This window comes from Diachasmimorpha longicaudata, chromosome 16, assembly GCF_034640455.1.
Source record: "Diachasmimorpha longicaudata isolate KC_UGA_2023 chromosome 16, iyDiaLong2, whole genome shotgun sequence".
NCBI lineage: Eukaryota > Metazoa > Arthropoda > Insecta > Hymenoptera > Braconidae > Diachasmimorpha > Diachasmimorpha longicaudata.
Genome location: NC_087240.1, coordinates 2,496,878 through 2,522,791, shown reverse-complemented (window position 1 = coordinate 2,522,791; position 25,914 = coordinate 2,496,878). Strand labels below are relative to the sequence as shown.

General features: G+C 35.8%; 1 protein-coding gene across 9 annotated transcripts in view; it reads right to left on the bottom strand.

Annotated features, from left to right (window-relative positions):
* LOC135169958 (SH3 and multiple ankyrin repeat domains protein 2) overlaps positions 1–25,914 on the bottom strand; it is a 198,607-nt gene that overhangs the window by 87,780 nt on the left and 84,913 nt on the right. For 8 of the 9 annotated variants that reach the window (XM_064135403.1, XM_064135405.1, XM_064135401.1 and 5 more), the window contains one exon: positions 17,669–17,730. The exons of the other annotated variant lie outside the window; for it this stretch is intronic. The gene's annotated coding sequence lies outside the window, so the exon portion shown is untranslated. The remainder of the gene's footprint in view (positions 1–17,668; positions 17,731–25,914) is intronic. 9 annotated transcript variants of the gene reach the window in all.

Below are 25,914 nucleotides of genomic sequence, written 5' to 3'. Positions count from 1 at the left end.
CTGAGCCGGAGATGATCGACGGGGTGGAAATTACATTCGGGAAACAAAACCACTCCCCACCAAATCCCAGTCTATCATTGATAAATAAGCACTGAGACAACAGATTAACTCGATGTTAACAATATTTGTAAATTATAAACCACATCCCTGTGTGTGTTATAGAGGCACGTACGTGTAGAATATTCTTGTGAAGTTCCATTTAGGTAGTTCAGCCCTTTACTACATCCAAAGATTATCGAAAGCTACTCAACATTTTTAGAAAACTCGAGCACATTTGGAATCGCGATTTTTTCTAGAGATTAATTATCATTTCTGTTTTCTTTTGACAAAAAAAGGGAAAAATCAGAAGTTGGATATTAACATCTGAATATTTGATCGTTAGATGTAAACAAATTCAGTGATTTTTTGACAGTTCGTAGAATATAATGTACCTTTTAAAAAACTGGTTTTATTATTTGTTTATGGGAAGGAAATGTTTTTAAAAATATTAATAATTGACGAAATTTAGTTCAAATGATACTGACTATTGGAACCAATGAAGTCATATGATTTGAATGATTTCAAGTGATTTTATATGAAATCAATTGCTCTCATTTTTTCGTAATTAATCAGAGCAAAAGTAATTGAAATAAAAATTACTAATAAATTTAGTATATGTGATAGTTATTACCCTTATTTTTCGACAAAAAAATCGAAAATGGATGCCACGATGTTCATTAAACTTGACACTTCAGGAGGTTTAACCTAAGAGTTAATCATCCGACGGATTTCTTGTAATTAATTTCTAAATTCACTTTTTAATTCCAATCAACTCAACGTCTCTGTGATATGTTCAGGTAAACCATCATAAGCGGCCATTTTGAAAGTGTAAATACGAACAAGATGGCGTCTCGCATCAACCCCAGATTCAGTAACTGCTACACAAATATTTGTACTCAATTCAACCAAATTAGAAAAAAAAATCACCTGAATCCATTCAATAAAATCAACCAAATTCCTCTAATCAATTAATTAAAAATTTCGCAGCTCCTCGTCACCGAATACCAAAAATCCCTCAACAAAAATAATTGAAAGCCCTTTAAGGAACATCTCCCCGACTCCTTTCTCGCAAACTACTCAGCGAAATGCGACAATCTAGAGCATAAAATATGCTCCAAATGTCAATTACAAGTCGACCCAAAGAAAAAAAAAATTCATTTCTCTTCCACCGTCATTCGCGCATCCCCCTCCCCCTCCCCCAATACCCGATGTCATCACCACTCGTCATCCTGTGAATACATATCGACGTAAATGTCCACCAACATCCAGGAGATTGTCATTTGAATTCTGGGTTATCATTCACACCATAAATAGCCCGACTACGAGCGACTCTCAAGGAAAAATCATCGATCGTATGTGACGAGACGCCGTGATGATGACGCGAATGGCGTGACACGTCAAGATGGAATGAATCAGGATGAAGTATCCAAGTTCATAAGTGTCCACTCCTCCGTTTATTTGAAAACCCGGAAACTATGGGCTCTAACAACTCGGTATCACGAAGGTGAAAGAGAATGGCCCTTCAGGGTGGCGATATCTTTCTCAGTGTACGGGAAGGGTCATCAACCATTGGGATGCGTTGTGAAACGTGGTGGGTCGACTACCTACGACCAGATCTAATTGAAACCGCGAACCTTGGGGGCTTCACAATGTTGATGCCGGTTATATCTCCCTTAGATGTAACTGAGGAATGGATAAAATTGAGAATAATAAAGGGAGTGAGAACAGGCGGATTTGCCTTGAGCACACGATGGAAGAGAGAGAGGGGGAGGGGAGGGAGAAAGAGGAATTATGAAGTAATTTGATCGAAGGGCTATTCAGCCTGGAATTCATTCGATTTCATATTTCATGCGATTTCATGAAATGATTTCATAAAACGATTTCATGAAATGATTTCATAAAACGATTTCATGAAATGATTTCATGAAACGATTTCATGAAATGATTTCATGAAATGATTTCGTGAAACGATTTTATCAAGAGATTCTGTGGATTTCATAACGCGATTTCATGAAACGATCTCATGAAATGATTTCATAAAGCGATTTCATGAAATGATTTCGTGAAACGATTTCATAAAGCGATTTCATGAAATAATTTCGTGAAACGATTTCATAAAACGATTCTGTGGATTTCATAAAGCGATTCTGTCAATTTCATGAAACGATTTAGTCGATCTTATAAGGCATCGGTTAAGGGATTGATTGCATAAAGTGATTTCATCAATTTCATAACGGATTTCATCGATTTCATGGAGGAATTGCGAGGGGTTGATAAAACGATTTTATGAAATTATTTCATGAAGTCATTCCATTAAATTCGTAAAGCAATTTAATCATTTTCTTGAAGGCGTTGCATCGATTTCATGAAACAATTTTATCAGGCGATTCTGTAGATTGTACAGAGCGATTCCATCAATCTCATAAAGGGATTCCATAAACTGATTCAGACGGGTCATGAAGAAATTGCATCGAGTTGATGAAGCGATTTCATAAAAGTATTTTATAAAATGATTATATCAGTTTTATAAAACAATTTAATCGATTTATTAAAGCCATTTCATCGGTGTGATAAAGGGATTTCATCGATTTCATTATGCGATTTCACATAGAAATTTCATAATTCGATTTCAGGAAAATAATGAAATCATTGTAATGGTTCATACAATTTGACCGGATTTCATAATTTCAAGAGAATTCAGGCAATTTCGGGGATTTCAACAATTTCATTCCATCACTAAGTTCAAAATTTTCAAAGGAAAACGGTTCTACGACGAACAGTGATTGAAAGAAAATGAACTTCTTTACAACTGAAGTTCCAAAGTTCAATGTGACGTATGAAAAGGTCAATCCAAAGATTGTCATCATCTCAAGAACCAAGAATCAATTTACTCGTAGAAGTACTTCACGAGTACAAACTTCTGATCAACTCAGGAAAGTGAAAAATTTCTCAGCTGAAGATCACATCAGGTTAATAGTAAATGAACTTTCACTCTTTCTTTCACTCTTTCTTTTTCATTCTTGTGGTAAATACACATGACTTGACTTCCCCACCTGTTTTATGTGAATCAAGTAAATATAACTCGTAGAAAAATAATTGATATTTCCCGTCAGGACTTAAGTATTCCAATTGAGTTCTAGTAATTAATATTTATTGAAAAGAAATTTTAATAGAAAATCGGTTTTCTACAATCAGCGCAGAACACATCTTTAATACTCAACGAATGATAAACATTTTTTTAAAGATTGTGATTGTACTTCAATTGGTTTAGGACATGCCACGATGGACCTCGATTTTAAATGGTTCGATCGCCATTCGACGCAACGCGACGCGGGTTTTGAACCCGGAACCTTTAGCATGTGAGGCAACAACATAATCCACTACGCCAAACCCCTGGGTTAATGAATTCCTCAAATTAATTGAGTAAAATTTGTTGATTCATGGTGGAAAGGCACTGGTATTTTTATCAACAATTTCTCTTCACGTACGATTACTTTATTGACCCAAAAACACGCGGGTTGTAACTCCCCGAGATCGCATTTTACGAAACATCGATATATCTTCAGCAACAGTCTAATCACAAGGAATTGAATAACCCAAGCAAATTTACAATGTGTACGGTATATTTTTCTGGCCTGTGGGAATCACATTCACTCAACGAACGACCCCACCAAATGAATAGGAAGGCACGTTGGAAAATGCACAGTGGAGAGCCTATTTCGCCACTATTTGACCCAGAAAATAATTGCTATGGGAATGAACACCTGTAACATGTTCACCTGAGGCCTAAAACCCGTCTCTCATTATCGACTTTATGGTATCTTCTGGTTTATCTCTGACTCTGTCTTCGCAGACAGTCAAACCATGCGATGAAAAGTACTCAATAAAAATTATGAAACTGAAATTCGATTATCGATTACGGAAATTCATATCTCGATATCACGAGGAGAAAATTGGAGACTGGAGAATCGATTGTTTTGTGTGATTGATTCATGAAAATGAGCGATTTCATGGTAAAAAAGTAAAAAATGCGGTTTTCTGAAAATAATCGAATTTCGATAATCGATTGTCTAGTAATCGATTTATGGAAATAGTCCCAGTTTAGCACGTCATATCCGGTCGAATATTGATGGTGTTTGGTGCGCATTTCTCGTGATATTTATATAAAAAAGGAAAAGTAGTGGTTTTTGTCGAATTTCGAGATTTGAGGTCGAATGTATTGATATTTTAATCTGGGGCACAATGGGCTACTAGAAAAGAAGGTTTTTTAATGTTTAAATTGTTGTCAATCATTTTTAAAAATTGATTTTGATTTATTCAAAATTTATTTATTAACTAAAATCGAAATCTTCGGCAATTGTGCATTTATCTCATAAACGAGTGCTTTTAGGAGAAAATGTCAAAAGATCTTTTTTGTAGCTGATGACATTTTCTACAAAAACGCTTTATGACATTTTCTCCAAAAATCTCTCGTTTCGGAGATAAATACTCAATCATGGAAAGTTTTATTTCAATCATTTCGATATCCCCATTTTAAAAATGATAGTTTCTTCAATTTTTCATTTTTTATTATCTTACTTTCGACTTCTTCAGCGTCACGACCGTTTCAACCACTGCGCAGCAGCTTATTTCATTTATCTCACTTGTATAATCCATAAAAAAATTCTTTTCCAACATTTCCAATGTTTTCAGGCCCCTAATCACGCCCCGTCATGACAGAGCTCACCCCCCGTCCGCAAGCGGCGCTACGATCCATAAAAAATGTCTCCCACGCCTCCCATCAGCTGTCCTCTAACCTCTCTCTTCTCCACACCTACAAAACCCCGCCAAACCCCTCCGCAAAATAAAAATTCCGAAAGTACAAAACCACTCCAACAATCGGTGAAATCAGTCTCCCAACAACTCCATTTTTCAAACCTATTCGTTTTCCCTAAAAAAAAAGTAAATTTAAATTTTCCACTCTGATGATAGCCGCCATCAAAGTAACATGGCCACTTAACTACAACTTTCATTTTTTCTCCCGGCTAAATTATCCGCAAAAGACAAAATAATCGGTTCAAGAAATCGGTCAGGTGCACTGAGCACTTGCGTCCTTGGTACAAATACCCACGTAATTTCCACGAGTCTATAATGTACGTGAGAAACTTTAGGGGGATAAGTGCGTGAAATGTGGGAGAAGCAAAAAAAAAAAAAAATCAAAACTTTCTCCGGCGGTGGCCCAAGTGTTGCTCACGCAGTTCATCAATCGGTTTCGGCTGCATCATAAGATAATTCATCCAGTGAATGGTGAGTCGAACGTTTTACGCGAGTGTTGGTGCATTTGTGGGGGTCAGTTACTGTTACTGTTACCGTCGGCTATTACCGGTTATCCACGGGCAACGGTCGGGGTATTCCAGGCCCCGATCACATGGAATTCACCCGCGTCTTTCTTTCGCGATCGACTCTCTCTCTCTTTCTCTTTCTCTCGATTTTTTTCGCTTTCTCTCTGTCTCACGCACTGTTAAATTACACTGATGATGCAATAAATCGTCAATCAGTGATTGACGCTGATTATGCTATCGCTTTATTATAAACTCGTGTTGATTATCGAAACGAAAAGTTGATGATTTTATTATGACGAGAGGTGATAATTCTTGCCGCTTTGGCGCATTCTTCAGCGTCGATAAATCGATGTAATGAGAACACGCCCACTGGAGGGTTAATTAATAAATCCGGTAGGCATGTTGGGAAAATGTAACGACGCTGAATTTTTACGGAATTAATTAATTAACAACACGTAGGCCAATTAATTGAGAGTGGGATGCGTCATTTGGAAGATGAATTATTCTGTGAAGAGGGAAATTTTTTTGTGAGGGAGAGAGAGAGAGAGAGTTATTGTTTATAGGTTTTGGGGCGGGGAAATGAGAGTCTTATTAAGGAGGAAAAGATTTATTTTTTGTTGTTTCATTGTTTTACTTTATTTTTCTGTGGTGTTATTATTTCAGTAGCGAAGGGAAAAAGGAGCAGTCACTTTTGAGTCTTGATGAGGTTTTTTTATGAATATCTTGGGATCTAAGGGAGATAGCAGATTTTTTGTTATGAACTTTTTTGTGGAGCGGATTGAGTTCTATAAAAAGTGTAGTGACAATAATTCCGATAGCTCCCTTAGATTCAGAGATATTGGACAAAATCTTGACTGAAAAAATGGGTCAACTTATTTTGGGTTCACAATACGTTATCCATTTTAGGAGAAAAATGTTTAACTTAAAATAATTATTTTTATTGGTTCATTAATTAATTTGGGGGGTGAAGAGCTGACTAATTAGATGAGAAAACTACTTGGATAAGTATCTTTTATGATTGATCCTAGTGTGCTCGATTTTCAGAGGTAGTATCGATAAAAAATTGATGTTTCCACGATTTAAATGTCTGTCATGAATAGGATAAATAATACATGAGCCTTTATCTTCAAAAAGTGCAGTGAACGTTTCATAAATGACTGACGAACTTCGAACACTTCGAAGTTGATAACGACCGCGAGATCGTTCCACTTTATTTTGGCCCCTAATGTCCTGAGGGGCGCTAACCCATCACTACGGCCCTGACATTGTTTTGAATGCCTGCATTCCGCGACAACATCGGTCCTCTTTTGGTTTATCAGTGAATACGTGAATTTGATGAATTGTTGGGGCAGTTATTAAGACACCGAAGGTAAAACAAGTTGAATCAACAATAAACTATCGAAACAAAAAATACTACGAATATAATAAAATATTAAAATTATGGCATGTGCAGCCATTCCTCAAAATTCTTCACGGTAAATTCTTTTAGTAATATTTTATTCATATCATTGGCGACGAGAACAACTCATGTTAAATGACAATATGTTATTTAATTAATAAATGTTGTCCTAATCAGAGGAAATTGTTTCTGAAAAATTAAAAACTTAATATCTCAGCATGAAATATAAAATATACTTGATTCAAGTTTTTTTTTCCGTAATATATTTGCACAACCGGCAAGTTGATTTTTTTATTTATAACAATTAGTTCTGACTCTTCTGAATCTCCTAAAATCTTCTGAAAATAATTCCACAGGAACTTTTTGGTGCGTCAAAAAGATCTTCAAGAGACAAATTCTCACAAATGCACAAAGTTTCAGCTTTTGCAAAAGAAAATATTATTATTTAACTATTAGTTGAATTAAGAGAATAGTTTTTTAAAAAATCCCAAAAACCAATTTATCTCTAGAAGCATTTATCTTCTGAAGATCTGTTTGGTCACTTGGCAAATCGAAGCTCAAGTCATTAAAACACTTCGCTTGTACGTTCATCGTGATTTTTGATTCATTCATCTAGGAATAGAAAGTCGCATTTGCTTGTAGCATATGACATATGATATAACGAATAGATATAACCTGATGAAAGTGATATGCACCTGTAACAGGGAAAAAATATGTTTTCGTAAGAATTAATCACGAAAACAGGAACGAAAAGTAATGACATGAAATTTTTGTCAATGTTTTTCTACTCGTAAATAATAGAAAAATTTCTGTCTCTCGTGAGATAAATTACGAGATTTATTGATTTCAGAATCAGTATTGAATGAAATTTTATGGTACGTTAATTGTAAACGAAAAAAATATTGATGAATCATGAACGAGGGCAAATATATCATATATGATATATTATGCATTATATATTATATATTATATATTATATATTAAGTTTTCAATTTCATAAAATAAAATTTTTCGTCTCATATCTCTTGAATTTTCTATTTTCTTTCATATTTGCGATTTTCCTCCAAAAAAATGCCCATTATTTATTGAGTTAAATAATTAAACAAACTCAAGACTGCAGTTAGTCAAAGTCTATAAATAGAATCTTTGAGAGATAATTTTAACTTGGTCCATTCAAGACGTTTCTCGTTCCTTTCAACCAAGATAGAAGGAAAATTGAGAAAACGCAGGAATTCGATGAATCATGGTAGAAAAAAAAATCTCTTGAAGTACAGATATTGTTTGATGAGAACAGAGAAACTTTGACGTAATGGAAAGTTGTGATTGAAACGGTAGGGGAATATCTTCTTAACTTGTACGGAAACGAGAAACCTGCTTTGCTTCAGTAGCTTTCAAAATATCTAAAGGGAATCTCATTAAAAGAATTTCAAGGGGGATAAAATATACAAGTCATACCCACGTGAAGAATTATCTCATTAAGTTGAAAATACACTGCATTGTTGAGAAACATTTTACACTAAAAAAAATTTTTTTTCCTCATTTTTTAGTAGAAAATCTCTTTGATTTCAGTTTTCGGAAAAAGGCCATGAACTCGATTTAAAGTAGATCTACTCGTTTAGTAAATTCAAAGTCAAGTCAATTCAAAAGTTTTGTTGAATTCTTTTATAAAAATTGTAATTTATTCTTCAATTTAAGGACCATTCGTTATACAAAAACAAATTTTTTAAATCAAAACTTAACAAAGAGTTTCATAAAAAAATGAAAATTTCTGTTGTAGTCAAAGCTGAAAATCTAGAATCTTTTGACACTTCGTACAAGAGAATCCACCATTTGAAAAACGCTCTATTATTTATTTATACGAAAGGAATAATTTTAAAAATATTAATACTTTCCAAAATTTAATTTAGTCAATACTGACTGTGTATTCATTTATTCGAATTTTACTCTTGCAATTAATTGAAAAATTTGGCAACTGAAGATGTTCAAAGGCAGCGGACCCAGTCGGTAAAATACCGACCTGACGGTACAGTAACTTTAACAAAAAAGATTCACCGGAATTTTCAGATTCCCCACAAATTGACGAAACCCCAGACATTTACTAATTTATCCAACAACTTCTACTATGATTTATATAATAATTGATTAACAGTGGGAACACCTCACCATACGGTCTCCAACCCTTCTTAAATAAACAAACATCTGATGTAAACAAAAATGAAGTCGCCAAAGCATCCGATGCATAATCGGAAAATCTCGGGTTCAAATCCCGATTCCGTCGACCAATTTCTCCCATAAAATTCCTCTAAAAAATTATCTCGAGATAATTCCGGTTCCCTCCCTTCCAGATCCACAAATCCCCTGCAACAATCTCCTGTGACGTCACAAGAACTATATAAATTCTATAAAAATAACTATAAAAACAAAAACTCCGGACTTCCCTCGTTTCTTTCCTATTTCTTGCGCCACAATTTACCACCAATCCAATCTCCCCAAGTCCTCAAGCAAGAAATATTGTCCTTGAATGGAGGGCAATATTTTCAATTCACGAAAAATGCCCTCCCAAAAAAAGGGAAAAATTACAACAACAAAAAACACTGACATTTAATACGATGAGTTTGTCCGACTCTCGGGTGGTCGTATTGGTCTTTGTCGTATCGTCTGAAAGACCTCAGGTCTGATGAGGACAGCAACAGAGTCCACCTGAGGAGGTGAGAGAGAGAGAGGACTGCAAACGTGCCCGGGGTACATACCCTCCTTCGTTGGACAGCACACACACACACTAATAGACTCAACGACCACCCGATGCTGGGGGGGTTGTGGACCCTGTAATTATAAAGGACCGGTTTCTCCCATGTGTGCGGTGATGTGCCGGTACCACCTACGGTACCCCTAAGACAATCTATAGTTGTACATAATTGTCTGGGCCACCCTCTCCCCAACTTTTTCAAGCCCTCGAGAGTCTCTTCGTTACCCGAAGGGACCGAAAATTTTGATGAGACCGACGCGCGATCTCGCGCGCTGTAATTGTCAAAATGATGATTCAAATTTTTTTAATTGAGTTCTGAATTCAAATGAGCGGTCTTAGACGGGTGGGAATGAATGGAGAGTTGGTGGGAGAGACGTAAGATCGATAGGATCGATTTTTGTTGTTGGAGAAATGGAGGGAAATATTTTGAGAGGGGCGTTCGATATGAATTTTGGGGGGCGAAAAATCCATCAATTAGGGGGTTGAAATTTTGAGACTATATTTTTTAAATGATGATAATTATCCTCCCGATGTCCCAATACGATGAACCATGCGGGTCTTTTAGAGTAAAATATCAAATACGTGGCATCAACACAGAGTTTTATGGCGCTAGTTTTCTCTAAAATCACTAGAAAATAATCGGCAATAGAACGATACTATGATATAGCAGAAATCATCTCAAAGAATCATATGATAATACCAATATTACAATTTAAGAAAATTTTATATAGTGTAAGAATGTAGGAGAGTGTAGGAAAGGAGGAGGTGTAAAACTGTACTGTAACACGAAAGAAAAAATATTATTATTATTATTATTAATCGACAATAGAATAAAAATCAAAATACTCCACAAATAGAATCGATTATATTCCAGGAATATATTCTTGAAATATACAAGATAGTCTGGATTTTACGTTCGGTGAGACGGACCTGACGGCAACGTTGGAGGTTAGCGTGCGCGCGCCGCAGAGGGCACTGCGTGAGCGGGAGATTCAAACTTGCACAACTCATCTCGCATGTTATTTATGTTATCAAACACTGTGTCGATTATTTTAGATGCGTTTGTTCTATAAATCTCTCGTTACACCTCGTTCTTGAGGAACTCTCTGAATTTTTCATGTTATTCTATTCTCATTTCTTCAAAATAATTCACAACCCACCAACAACTTAACCTCTTTAGAATCGCGTGTTGTTGACTTCGACTCAACCCGCCAATACGAGGAGTACAGTTTTGAATATCCCCAACGTACCAACTGCGTCGAACAAAAATTCTTCGTTATCAAACCTCTCGTGACAGTTTTTATTTATTAAAAAATTCATTCAAATATTAATCAGCAATAAAAATCCATCGACTTTCCACTATTACATTTTTTTTTCTTAATGATAACGCAATGTCGGCACCTTTCACATTATCCCCCCCCCCCTCGACCACCATGCTGTCATCAAATACAGAATCTCCTCAAACCCATTTTCCCCCAACGACCCACTTTACCCCATGTACTGTGTTACCCGCATGTCCCATTCTCCCCCATCAAAACAAAATTCTAAAAACTGGAATGTCGCTCTTGAATCACTTCCCCCCAAATCAAAAGCATTCCGCAACATCAAAAGTAAAATCGGACCAAAGCGTTCACTGATTATCGAACCATTGAGCACACACCACCGGAAATGAACATCCGAATTAATTATCGGTACCATATCCATGATTACACGTGCAACATGATAATAATCGCTGAGAAATTGAGACGCTGCGGTATGATGACACAATATAGAAACAGAGGTGTGCAAATATTTATCGGCCGCTGACTAATCGAGAACATCGTATCGAGATTCTATCAAAGGTATTGATCGATCTGGATATAATGCAGATAAAAATCTAGATATGCAAGAGACCTATCGGTGAGATGTGCAACGCAATGTATCCACGGCCAATCGATCTACGTGGGCGCGGTCCTATCAGGAATCTGCGGAGGGGGGAGAAGGATTCCACGTGATGATTCGCATCGTGGGGTATGGAAGCTGATGGGGGCTGATGAATGAAGATTTTTTAGGGATTTTATCGCAAAGCTACGGCGAAAAGTTTCGTCCATACGTGGAAGGATGATCTATCTTAATTGAATAGATAAATTTATTTGAATATCGCAAAATAAATTTTTTTTTTTTGAAAATAAAGTTGGATAATTCGTGGAAATCACGGGTCGCAAAACTTCTGAACTACACAGAGAATAACATATATAATATATAATATCCCTGGTAAGAGATGACGAACGGCCGACAGTGGGCCGAGGCTCGGCCAGTATTGGCCGATTGTCGGTCAGTTCTCATCTCCTACGTGGGATAATATAATATATGATATAATATATAAGCTATATAGGGTAGATATGTATAGGAAGTATTAATGACTATCACATTAAAAATCACAATAACAATATATTGCTTAATAATGATTGTGAGAATAATAAATATTTTTAATACATAAGAAATACCATTTAACCCCAGTAATATATAATATATTGTAAAAAATATATATAGACGATTTCAATTGAAAATAAATGACTCTAGAAGGGATCAAACCCACGACTTTTGCTTTATCAAAATTTGAATATGTATATTGAGGTTTGAAAAATTTCAATTTTCAGCAAATTATTTATTACTAAAAATGTAGGAATGCCCGAAGACGGTATGGGAACTGTAATGTGTTTATTGCAGTGGAACATCTGGTATTGTATCTGCGCATTAAGGTTGTTCCGCGACAATCTCTGTCAAAAGTTTATCCGCTCCAAAATATCCCGGGTTAAAGTACTATTTTTTGATAGGATATGGTCTCACTTGATTGATTGCATTGTCTAGACAGGTAAAATACGAATATATTTTTTCTGTTGTAACTATTATTAATTATGTAAATTTACAAACTTTCTGTAATTATCTCTCGAAAACAAAAAAGGGAATGCGTTTAATTTTTTTTGCTGCATTTTTTGTGATGCGGTTTCAACTTCCAACAATTTTTAATTGAAAAACTATCGAGCCGTTGATAAACAAAAAATTGTACTTTGTATTGTATTGTAATGCGTGACGATCCATGAAAACAAGTGAAAAGTTTTTAAAATAAAAAAACATTCTATCTTATGTTCAAAATGGAGAATTTCAAACAGAAAGTGGTCATTTTGCAGTCGCTTTTTTGAACTATTCACCATTAAATTTTAAACAAAAACGATTGAGTAAATATTTTAGCCAACAACCTTAACATAATTAGATTCTCTTTCTTGAAAAAAATAGATATGTTAATTTATATCCAACGAAATTATTCTTGAAGGATAGAATTTCAAATGAGGATTCTCATTTGATTAACAAATAAACACTATTGACTGGTTGACGTTTCAAAAAAAAATGTGAATAGTTTCTCAAGAAAAATCACATGTTCATCCTCACTTGTATTCAATGAAGTCTTAGACATTGAAATTTAGTGAGTGAAAAAGCTCTCGATCCGCGCATAAAAGCTCTATTGAAATACCAACATGGAGTTAATTCAGAGAATATTCTATCCAACTGGAAAATCCTGCTATAAAAAGAATATTATTCCTTTGCGATTATTTTTTTCCCATTTTTTCACTTATTCTGATACGAAGGATGCATGAATTAAGCTTCTTTTGCTGTGGGAACTAGAGTGGAAGAGGATGAGCAGCCAAGGCTTTATTCCTGACGTGTTGTGGATAGAAGACCAAAATAAGGGAAATTAAATTACAAAAGAAAATACGTTCGCTGATAAAATGGGAAATTTTTTCCCTCTGGAAGACCAACATTAACAAAAAAAAAACAAAAAGATTGTTTTCTGAAGCGATAACGACAGCGACTGTCACTTTCAAAAATGAACAGGTGGAAATTACAAACTTTGAACAAGAGCTTATCATAATCATAATAATCATAATTAACATTAATAATTATTAAACATAGATAAGTAAATAAATATTCACCTGAGTAATTCTTTTACAAAATTGAATCGCAGATCTTTATAAAAAATTGAAAAAAGTAATCAAATTTAACTTTTGAATTAATTAAAATTAAATTAATTAATTTGTTTATATTCACCTACTTTAATTTGAAAGTGAATTAATGTTCAATTGAACGATAAACGCAATTTTTTGATTTACTCAATTGTTTTTTAATAGTGAAAGTAATTGCGCGTATTGACAGTCTTTCAGTGTCCGTTTAATTTTAGTTATAAATAATTTATTTAAAAATTATCGTGAGGAGATATCTTCCGGAGATAATTCAGACGGAATGGACTTGCCTGAGAATTATTAACAAAGCGCCCCAACCATTTTTATAAATTGTGTTGTGTTTCTCTCTTATATATTATATATTAAATATGATATATCATGCGACCACAAAGGACAAGTTTTTTTAAATTGCGCCACAGGAAATGACGTTTATTTCGAATCCCATGGCCGCGAATTACGTAATAATAATATTACCATATTCAGAGAAAGACTCAGACCACAATTAATAAAACGGTGGAGGCAGTTTATTAATAATAATTATCAGAGGCAACCTAACAGACGAGCTTTGAACTTTTCTTCCAGACGATCATTCTTCTAGTCCTGTTCCTTACATTCCTTCAAACGAAATATAGTTTCAATCGTTCGAAAGAACAACATAAACAAACATTTCCACCCAAACCCGTAAACATTATCATCAACTCATCATCCAACACGACATTGCTCATGTCCATTGTCCGCACCAGCTCATCCATGCGGCGATGCCAATCTCCGCAATATTTTTCCCCAAACCCGACAGTCTTACATAACACCCCCAACTCCCCTCACCCCCTACCCGTCCATAAACAAAAACAAACTCTCCTCTTTGCATAACATTATTCACACCTCGTTACCCATCAAAATAACCCGGCAATGACCTTGACTCAATTCATGAACCCCATGACCTCTGTCTCACCCATGAAGGTCATTCTCATCAGAAAATTTCCACCAAAGACTGCGTGACCATCAGACGTCCGCCAGATTGACAGACAAAAATATCTAGAAGTTTCTCTACTCATCCTTACGACTCCTCGGTGGAAGGATAATCGAAGTAGACGCGAAAGAACAAGACCTTTCTCAACTCCAGTGATGCATTCGCGTCTCACCGTGTCCCTATCCCGATGTACAATCTCTTCTCACCCAGTCTTTGACATGGCCCCCCGATGGTGCGTGACTCCCTGCCGTAAAATGTCTGTAAGACAACACGGGTGAGACACGGTGAAGAGATGAAAAAAAAAAGGATCAGTGTCCATCATGAGCGAATATATTTTAAAACACCGCAAGAACAAGTTCAGAAATAAATGGAAATAAAATGAGAATATAGTGGACAGAAACAAAGAAGAAGGAAAACACGTATCGGGGCGTCAATGGATTTCTTCCTTTTCCTTCTTGGCTGCACCCGCCCGGCTTCTCCGCCGGGTAATCCCGGACCTGGGGCTACTAGGGGACACGTCTGCGTGACTCGATGTCGTTGTAAAAACTTGCGAGTAGTCGTGTTCGAAACCCGACGAAATTTACTGGAGATACAAGTCGATCTTTAGTATTTTACTGACTGAGGAATGGAACGGCGTTTCGTTGTTTATGGATCGGCGACAGCGTTAGTCTACGAGGAGGATTATACACGATTTTGTCGAGGAAATTCATGAAATTGATGAGATTTCGTTAATTGAGTGGAGAAGTTGTTGGGATATAGCCTCAGTCTTCTACGAATTGATTTATATGAGTCTATGGTTTCAAAAATGTATCAACATACAGAGAGATGTTGGGACTAGACATAAACATAAGCCATGAGGTCATGTGGCAAAGGAACTGGGGATCCTTTGTCACATTATGACGACTTTTCTTTTGGTCTCGTTGTCTACTATTAGTCTACTGTGGCAGGTCGTCGTGAACAGACATTTCTTCCTCGTGCCATTTTCAATAAACTTAAATTAACGTATTAAATCCCCCCATATTCCATTAGAAGTGATGGAAGATCTTTGAATATTGAACGAGGGGTAAGGATTATCTGGAAATTTGAGGAAGACGAAGTCGAACTTTTTTCAAAGAAATTAAATATAATATATATATTATATGCATATCATATGCAATATATAAAATATATTTTTTAATATATATTATATAATATTATTCTAGTATTTAGTGGTAGTAAGGGAACGATGGATACAATATTAAGTAAGATAACATGTTCTGTATTGAGTGGACATGCGATAAGTTCGATGTCACCCCAAAGACTGACAATTGAGGGGGGTGAAACAACCCTTCACGACCAAAACATCGATCCGTCGTCACGTTTATGAGCAACAAATATAGTAAATTGTGGAAAATGTCCAGAAGCCTCATTGCATATCACAAGGAATCGCCTGACAATCCCTAGAAGTCTAATATATTAAATTATATTGTTAATATATTTTAATATAATTTAATATCATATATTTAACATTATTTTTCTGTTATATACCTTCATATCTATATGTCAATAATTAGTAACGCATCTCAATTGAACTCCGATAATCTTCCAGACTTCTCCCCAGTTAACTAGACATCCGCTTCACTCCCCCGATGTCAAGTATTTGTCCGATGACAGAGTTTCTATTCTCTTACTATAAAACATCCCCTTGAACGAACCAAAACGACAAACTCTTAAATTGAGGACCTACGCATTTTTCCTGTCAAGAGTGCTTGGTATGTGTCCATATCAGTATTTTATAGTTTTTCTCAGAACAGTACCGAAATAACTAGAATAGTTTTAATAAGCAGAATCAGAGAAGGAAAAGAAAGAAATGAACAAACAAGGGCCTTTTGTGAAATGGGTCCAGAATGTGAAAACTCAAGTAACTATCTGTCAGGAAGATATAAGACTAGTGCCAAACACTAAGTGCCAAAGTACTTGTACTTTAATCCGGAAATAATGATTCCATAGAATAAGACTTCTGCATTTCATTGAACTCCAATATTTCTTTCACCACATACCATAAAATTCGCGGAGAGCGCACGACTACACATATCGATATTCAAAATTTGCCAGTAGTTTATTCACGTTGGATTTTTCATGAAATAAATAAATAGAAAACAAAAATCAATCTTATTCTCTTCTGAGTGTTTATACTTTAAATTGAAAAACATTTTTATGAGCTGGAATTCTGAGAAATGTGAGGTATGATGTTTACGTTTGATTTTAAGTATGTAAACAAAGCGGAATGAATATGAGTCCTTGAGAGCATGTAACTGGAAGGTTCAGGGTGTTGTTTCCCTTTGTAGATCTAGTTAGTTCCTCCGAGGAATCGGTACAGAGCGGATGTGTCTTCCGATCACAATTATTTGAGTTAAATAATAAAGTAGAGAAATAATTACAATTATTTACAGAATTATTATTTCAAATACACCATTTCTAATAGTTCATAACTCTCAGAATGGTGTTTTCAATTGAAAAGAAATGTCTTCTCTGCAGATGATGAAGCTAAATGTTAAGAATACTGAAAAAAATACCCGGACAGAGACGGGAATGAATTTCATAGTGAATCATCGGTGAGAAAAGTTCAAACGTTCCGGTCCAGGAGTCCCGACGATTCTAGTTGAATCACTTCACGGGAGAATCGAGGGGATGTCTAACGAACCACAACTAAACTATTGTTAACTGAAGCATTGTTAATAAATGCTCTTGTAATTGATAATTCACCGGCTAAAGTTCAGACGGTGAAAAATAATTACGAGGACACACCTGTAAAAATTATCGAGAATAAAGAGGGGATGAGAATTTTTTTTTTTTCCGGGTGAATCTTTCGTCGTGCCGACATTCTGGGGAGCGTGTCTTCCGGGTCGCTAAGCAACCGCATGACTGCCGTAGTTTGCGAGAGTGGCGCGTCTTTCCAAGGAGGAGAGAGAGTGAGTGAAGATGAGGGAGAGGACGAAAGGGAGAGCTTTTGTCTCGAGATCAAAAGGACTTTATACTTCCTGTGCGAACGGGCTCGGGCCATGGTCGTTCGTTCGCGTCACGAATATATAAAAGATCGAGGAAGAGGGTACCCGAAGATGTGAGGGAGAAAGGAAACATTCAACTGAGGGGTTATCAAGCTTGTCCGGGAACAATGCATTCATGCTAAATTCTCCCGTGAATTTATTTACTCACCATATAGTTACGCTTCGAGCTCTGTCGTCTGATTGTGATGGTGCCAAATTGTATTACTGCATCTGCGAACAAATAGGAAGACATTTTTATTAGACGAGACGGAGCGCGCAGTGCAATTAGAAAGGTCATGGTGGAAAGGATCCAAATTAAATGAGTTGTTAATTTAAATTAGCCGCCTCAGACGACGCCACCAATGGGGAATAAGTGGGACAAACTTTCGAGATATCGATAGTCTCGATGGGCGCCCTTTTGGTAATAGGAGTAGCCAATCAGTCGAGGGGTTCGACCGGATATGATGTTCGTAAACTTCGATTTTTTTCATAAATCGATTCTCGAAATTCGATAACTCGAAAAACGTACATCTGTTCCTTATTATGGGCGAGGCCGAACGCGCGCTGTAATTATGTAATCATATATTATATATTACATATAATATATTATATATTATATTTTTTTGGACTTTTCGTGATTTAGCGTTCCTCATAATATTAAACATATATTATATATTATATACTATATATTATATATTATATATGTTGGAAAATTAGAACACAGCTCTTCTGTTTATCTTCAAAAATCACTCGACAAGGTTTATGACGTGTTTGAAAGAGTCTCCAGAAAAGTACTAATTTATGACCTGTTGTGCTCTGAACTTGAGAGCATTGTAATCCTTACCACATGTGGTATTCAAAGCAAACTCTGTCCTCTGGAGTCATAAACGTTCTCTTGTTTTTTCCCTTAGTACAGGTCTTTCAAATAGTAAGAATTCAGTCTCTGGACACCGGTCCTCTAGGCCAGTCGTGCCTTCCTCGTGACAATAATAAAGAGTTCAAGTTGAAGTAATTAATTGTGTTGCTACATTTATTTATCTACTCTAATCATATCCCAATAATATATTATATATTATATATTGACTTTTATTGACGCTAGACGGTCCTGATTAGTCCAGAAGTCTAATCAACCTTTCGGCCATTTTACACTCTGCCTTGGGCAGTCGTCTAGTGGATGGTCTCGAGTATCTGTGCCCTACCCGCAAATTCGTAGAGTTCATATTATATATTATATATTATATATTTGACTTTTATGACTTTTATTGCCGCTAGACGGTCCTCATTAGCTCAGAAGTGTAATCAGCCTTTCGGCCATATATTATATATTATATTTTATATATCAAAAAAAATTATCCTCCATTTTTTTTTAAATAGAACGATTCATTAACTATTCAATATTGTTTACACATGACTGACAGTGTCAAAGTTTAAATTAGTTGGTCTCCAAGCGTCGATATATCCTCTTGAGAGAAATTCACCGCATGCTGAGAATTTAGTTACGTCAATGCGAACCGACATGTACTCCATTTACGTTATAACCAAATACCTCTAGGCTCTGTCTCATACCCAATGCAATAGCGACCCCGTGCAGTTAATTATATGCACACTGAGAAATCAACGTCAACAAATTTCATAACTCTCCAACAAAAACTCCGTATTCCATCCGGCAATTTGTCTCACCCATATCAGTGAATTTGTCATTCAAATTTTCTTCTTTCTTCAAACATTAAATTTATGATACGTGTTGCATAACGTATGACTTCATTAGGCACATGAATAAACCATGTCACCCAATTGATGGGTGTAAATTGCTAATAGATACAATTATCATCGTTTATGATGGGTGTGAACGTGCGACACATGAGTCATAAATTTAACGGTATTTCAGGCGTATTGAGAATGCATAACAAAGTGCGTCTGCTTTGGAAAGTTGAATGATAATGAAAAGTTTAGGGAATCGTGGGAGTTGGAGTAGATCTAGAGGTCGGTATTTTACCGATTGAATGAAGTGCTTTTGAATAATTTCAGTCGCCTAATTTTTCACTGATTTAAAATAAAGTCAAATTTGAAAAAATGTATAGGTAGTCAGTAAGATATAAATTAAATTTAGGATCGTGTTGATATTTTTTAACAAATTTGGTTCTTATAAACAAATAATGGAAGTTGATTTTTAAATGGTGGATTATATTTTATGAAGTGTCAAAAAATTCACTGAATTTTTTGCGTTTACGAATCGAAAATTCAGATTCTAATTTTTGACTAGAACGGAAATGTTAATTTTCTTCTGAGACAATATGTTGCGGTCTCATTTTTCAACTTTTATTTTGATAAACAAAAACGATAGTTAAATTGAGAAAATAATCTGAAGAAATATCTGTAAATTATGCAATTTACAAACGAAATTTTGAAAAAATAATTCACTTTTCGCAATAAAAGTAATTAATTTTCCCAAAATATAAAAAATAGATTAGATTTTTGGATAACGGAGTCGCTTAAAATTTTGAATATATGGAACACGTCAATCGTTACACCGATGTTCGTTTTTTCCATTTTTCAACTGCAATTTTTAACTTTTCAATCTTTTTCTTTTTTTTCCAAATGAAAAGTCAATCATCTCACCAACTTTTGGAAAATGTTTAATTATTCAAGTTCACAAATTACTAATTTTTTCATTTTCAGTTTTACATCTTCGTATTGTTTGTCAAATAAAAACTCAATAGTTTCCAATTTTTCAATTTTCAACATAAAACCTTTTAATTTATTTCAAATAAAAATTCCCCCGTTTCACCGATTATTGACACATTTACAATAATTTCAATTCTTCCCATTTTTTGTTCAATTTTTTTCCCGACCATCGCTCAACATCCTCAATCCTCAGAGCCATTTCTCCCCCATCTCCCTCCCCCAACAAATGTTAACACGCGCATAAACCCCATCGTCAATTGGCCGTTGCGGATCGTAAAGCGGTATTTTCGAATGAATCCACTTTGTTCCTGACTGTTCCTCTCCTCTTCCTCCATCCAACCTAAACTAAATCGGTAGTTCTCGTTCAACACGCAAACACCCGAAGTATCTCCAGCCACCAGGAGCTAAAAAAAAAGCGGTTAGCTAACCGCTATATTTCTCTTTCTCTCTTTAATTACGTTTTCGCTTCTTCTCTATTTGAATGGTTCTCACCCCGGAGGCTAACCACTGACTCCTGGCCCACGGAAGCGCTAAAATGCAATCGAAAACGCACGTCGAGCCAGAAGATATGGTCCTTCAATTAAACCCACCTCTCTTTCGTGAATGAGAAGCCGCCGCTTTTTTTTTCACTCTCATTTTACATTCGTTGTTTTTTTTTCCCAACGGTGGATGCAATTTTAGCGAGAGCCTGTGTCTCGAGTTTCTTCGCAAGTAAACGAAAAACAAAGTGATGAAAAAAAAAAATATATGTTCGACCAGGAGTGAGAGAGGAGCCGTGGCATCCGGTGTCGAATTCAGTCGCACTCTTATTCGGACTCTCGAGGGTGGAAAATAAACACTTGCATTAGAGGCAGAAAAAAAATTGCTGCGGTAACAGAAAGAATTGAGGAAGAAACTTGAGAACGAGGGAATGAAAGTGCTTGAATCAAGTGTATTTTTCAATTTTTTAAAAATCATTTTGGTTGATTACGACATCTGTCAGGTGAACAACACACGGTGGCACTGAACATTAATCACTAGAGATTTTTTTTATGATGTGTAATTTTTTATGTTAATTATATAAATAAAATATTACTAAAAGGGTTTACCATGAAGGATTTCAAGGAATGGTTACACGTCCCATAAGACCGCCGTAATTTTAATAGTTTATTATATTCGTAGTATTTTTTATTTCGATCATTTATTGTTGATTCAACTTGTTTTACCTTTAGTGTCTTAATAACTGCCCCAGCACTTCATCAAATTCACTTAGTCACTGATAAAACAAAAGAGGACCGACGTTGGTGCGGAACGCAGGCGTTCAAAACAATGTCAGGGCTGTAGTGAGGGGTTAGCGCCCCCAGGATATTCGGGTCAAAATAAAGTGGAGCCATCTGGCGGTCGTTATCAACTTCGAAGTGTTCTAACTTCTTTAGTCGTGTGTGAAGATGAATGTTTGGGTGTTATTTAGTTAAACAATCAATTTTTCATCGATATTACCGTTGATAATCGAATATCCTAAGGTCAAGGTTAAATATAAGCGAGGGCGGACGGCAAAATGGACCGGTCGGGCCAAGTAGAAGCTCCTCATAAGACCTCGTCTTATTAATGACATTTTTACTCGAACCAACATCGTGTAGTTACCATTTACGTCATTAGGTCTGATTAACCGCGATTCCAACTTCGCTCCGATCAATCGCGGTTTTCGGGCCCAATAACGTAAATTAGCTTATGTCATCCAGCAATAAAAGTATCATTTGACTCATGTGATTATAATCGTCGCCTCCGGCTCGGATTACAAAGCCACATTCGTCAAATGACACTTTTATCGCCTCATTACATAATCTACTATTTCTATCCGAGTTGGTTATTCAGTGTAGGAAGAGGAATGAATAAAAGAGAAATGATCTGTTAAGTGAAAGAAATTATTGGAAATGGGGTTTAATTAAATATGAGATGCTGTGCATTTACTATCATAATTTCTTTATTTTATAATTAGCAAAAGGACGAGACGTCTGCACTGCGAGAACAATTTAATTTTGCCAATCACTTTTTTTGGATCAACAAAGGTCTGAAATTTCTATTGGAAAATAATCAAAATCTGCTTTATATTGTCGTCAGAAGAATATTTAATTGGTAAAATTATCTTTTTCTTTCGGTGTGCACTTCACGAATCTCTCTAGAAGACTAGAGACTGATTACAAAGGCCAAAAGAGCATTCGTCACTTAATGAAAGAACTCTCTGTCCTTTCTTCCTATGAAATCATTGTTTATGTTTATGTAAAGTGAGAGGAGATTCTCTGGAGACTTCTGTGTCAATTTTTTTTGTAGGAGTTATATATACACTACAAATATTTAATCTTAAAAATGAAGTAAAACATGAAGATAACAGAAATTTAAAGAACTTGGACAAGAAATACCAGAGTGGAATGATAAATAAATCTAATTACATTAACTCTCAGAGTAATCAAGTATTTTTTGTGATCATCGCAATAGTCACAGTAATTATTTTGCTAGTGTATTTACCTTTCCTGGCGGACCCTTTAACAAATTAGATCACAATTAAAAAGTAAAACAGTAAATTTATTAAAATAAAATAGTGAAAAACGAGAATCTGTGGGATTTTTACCATTTTTTTTTGTTCGTTTGGTCTATTTTGCCTCATCGGTCTGTTTTCCCCGGCCCTTCCCTACTTTATTTAACTTTTGTTGTGTCGCAAGTGCTCCTGTGGCCAACTAGATCCCCATCAAAAAGTGAAACAATAAATTTATTGAAATAAAAAAGCGAAAAACTTCGTTTATGACTAAATTCGCGAATTTGTGATATTTTTTTTTTTTTTTCATTTCGTCCAATCGGTTCGTTTTGCCCGGCCCTTTTTTTGTGTCGCAAAGACTCCTGTGGCCAACTAGATCCCCATCATAAAGTGAAACAATAAATTTATTGAAATAAAATAGTGAAGAACTTCGTTTATGACTAAATTCGCGAATTTGTGATATATTTTTTTTTTCCATTTCGTCCAATCGGTTCGTTTTGCCCGGCCTTTTTTTTGTGTCGCAAAGGCTCCTGTGGCCAACTAGATCCCCATCATAAAGTGAAACAATAAATTTATTGAAATAAAATAGCGAAGAACTTCGTTTATCACTAAATTCGTGAATCTGCGATATTTTTATAATTTTTTTTGTCCGTTTCGTCCATTTTGCCACGTCGGTCCGTTTTACCCGGTCCTTCCCTTCTTTATTCATCTTTTTTTTTTGTGTCACAAGTGCTCCTGTGGCAGGAAGTACGTGTGGACGGCGAGACCGGCGTCTCCAGTTCCGATGACGCAGCTTTTAGCCGACCGGGTATGAAACTAAAGTGAAATTATATTTCTTTGAGAGGCATGAAACACTAGTTTTTTTCATCACACTTTTATGCACCATCGATAATTGACCGTCCATGAAGAGTGATAAAAACGTCTGCTTTAGTTACAGGCCGGGGAAGCCCTAGAAGTGAATGCTTTTACTTAGTAAAGCGTATTTATACAGGTACAAAGAGGATCACGCGACCCCACTCACTGGACTCACGCGATTTTTTGCCTATCAATGGTCAGACACAATTCCCCAAGGTCTCGACGAGAATTAAACGAATAAAGAGGTGAAATAAAAGAAAAGGGTGATGGTTGTATGGCATCTTTTTCAAGTTGAAATAGAAAAACTAGGGGTGAAAATTTCTTTGAAGAACGTAACGAAGTTTTTAGGAATTTACGGGGTTTTTACTGAGGGGGATGAGGCGGTTAAATTGAAAAATGATAATGGATATTTTTGGGAAAAATGAGATTCGTGATTTTTGGGGAAAATTACACGGAAATATGTCTGGGATGAAATAGAACATGTGAAGAGTTTTTTCCATTTTGATGGTCGTGGGATTTTTAGGAATGAGTCTAATTATTTATTTTATGATTCGTTAATTATGGAATGAGAACAAAAAATATTTCTTCCACTGGAGCTGCCAAAATTTTTGGAGTTTACGGAAATTCCAGAAGCGGTATCAAAAACAATGAATTGAATTTATTCAGAGTTGAAGTTTTGAGAATATATTCTTTGAATGATAATAATTATTCTCCCAAAGTCCCAAAACGATAAACAACGCAGATCTTTCAGGAGAAAACATCAAAGATTTCGCATCAATACAGTCTTATGGCACTAGTTTTTTCTAAAATCACTAAAAAATAATGGAAAAACTAATAAAAATCAAAATACTCCACAAATAGCATCGAATATATTCCAGGAATATATACTTGTAATTTTATAATCCCTTATCACACGATTACCTGCAATAATTGAAAATATATGAGATAGTCCGGATTTTGCGTTCGGTAAAAGGATCTGACGGGAACGTTGGAGGTTAGGGTACGCGCGCCGCAGAGGGCGCTGCGTGAGCGGGAAATTCAAACTCGCACAACTGATCTCGCACCTTATTTATGGTATCCAACATTGCGTCGATTATTTTAGATGCGTCCGTTTTATAAATCTCTCATTACACCTCGTTCTTAACAAACTCTCTTAATTTTTCATGTTATTCTATTCTCATTTCTTCTAAATAATTCCCAACACACCAACAACTTAACCTCTTCAGAATCGCGTATTATTTACTTCGACTCATCCCGCCGATACGAGAATTACAGTTTTGAATACTCCCAATGTATCAACTGCGTCAAATAACAATTAATAATTCTCAAACCTCTCGTGATAATTTTTATTTATTAAAAAATTCATTTAAATATTACTGCACAACCAAAACAGCCCATTACACTACCAAAAATTCCCAACATTCCATTTAGATAATACTGACTATGTCTAAACCTTTCCAACTACATTACTGCAATTATTTTAAAAAATTCGCAACTGAAAATATTCAAACGCAGCCCATCCGGTCGGTAAATTACCGACCTGAGGGTAGAGCTACCTTAAGACGGGAGGTGCGGCCTTTTGGGTAGAGCAATTCTCAAAGTCACAACCGTGAGACTCCGTCGTTATTACTCCCTATTTAACTCGTTTATTTATCGTTTCAGTTTATGAAGAGGGTGGGCAGGCGGAGAGGAACGGCGGAGGATGGGCGGGGGGAGGGGGGTACATGTACATCACCTGAGACAGAAAGATAGAAGACATTTAACCGGAGGAATAATACACTCAGCCGCAATCCATTCTGCCTACGTTTGCAGGTGCACTTGACATTTGAAATGAGTCGAGAGAGAGAGAGAGAGAGAGGGATTGAGCGGGAAGAGATGCCTGCCAAGGCAAATAGTCGAGCAAATGTTTGAGTGTATGTCGGAAGTGCATTGGGATGCTGGCTTGGTGGGCATTTTAGTTTGAGTGCTAAGGTTAAGGGGTAGAGTACTGTCAGACTGGCTATTTTTGAATGAGTTGTACATTGTCGAGAGCCGGTGATTTGGAAATGACTAGAATGATGCGGCGGTATTTCAATGGTGAATCCGAATCAATCAATTTATTGGTTTTTGTTGCTGGAGTTGACGGTGTAATTATTTTTAATGGATTGAAAAAAATTTTTTTTAGGAGATGATTGAAGGTTTTGAGGGGTATGGGTGGGAGAGGGGGGAGATGGAAGGGAAAATGAATTATATGGAGGGAAAAATGATGGGGTTTGAAAAATATATGTTGGAATATGAAAAAGTTTTGGAGTGAGACTGGATTTGATGGAATTTTTTAAGAAGTTTTTTGGATGTTTTTTGGGAAATTTTTGTTGCTAAACTTG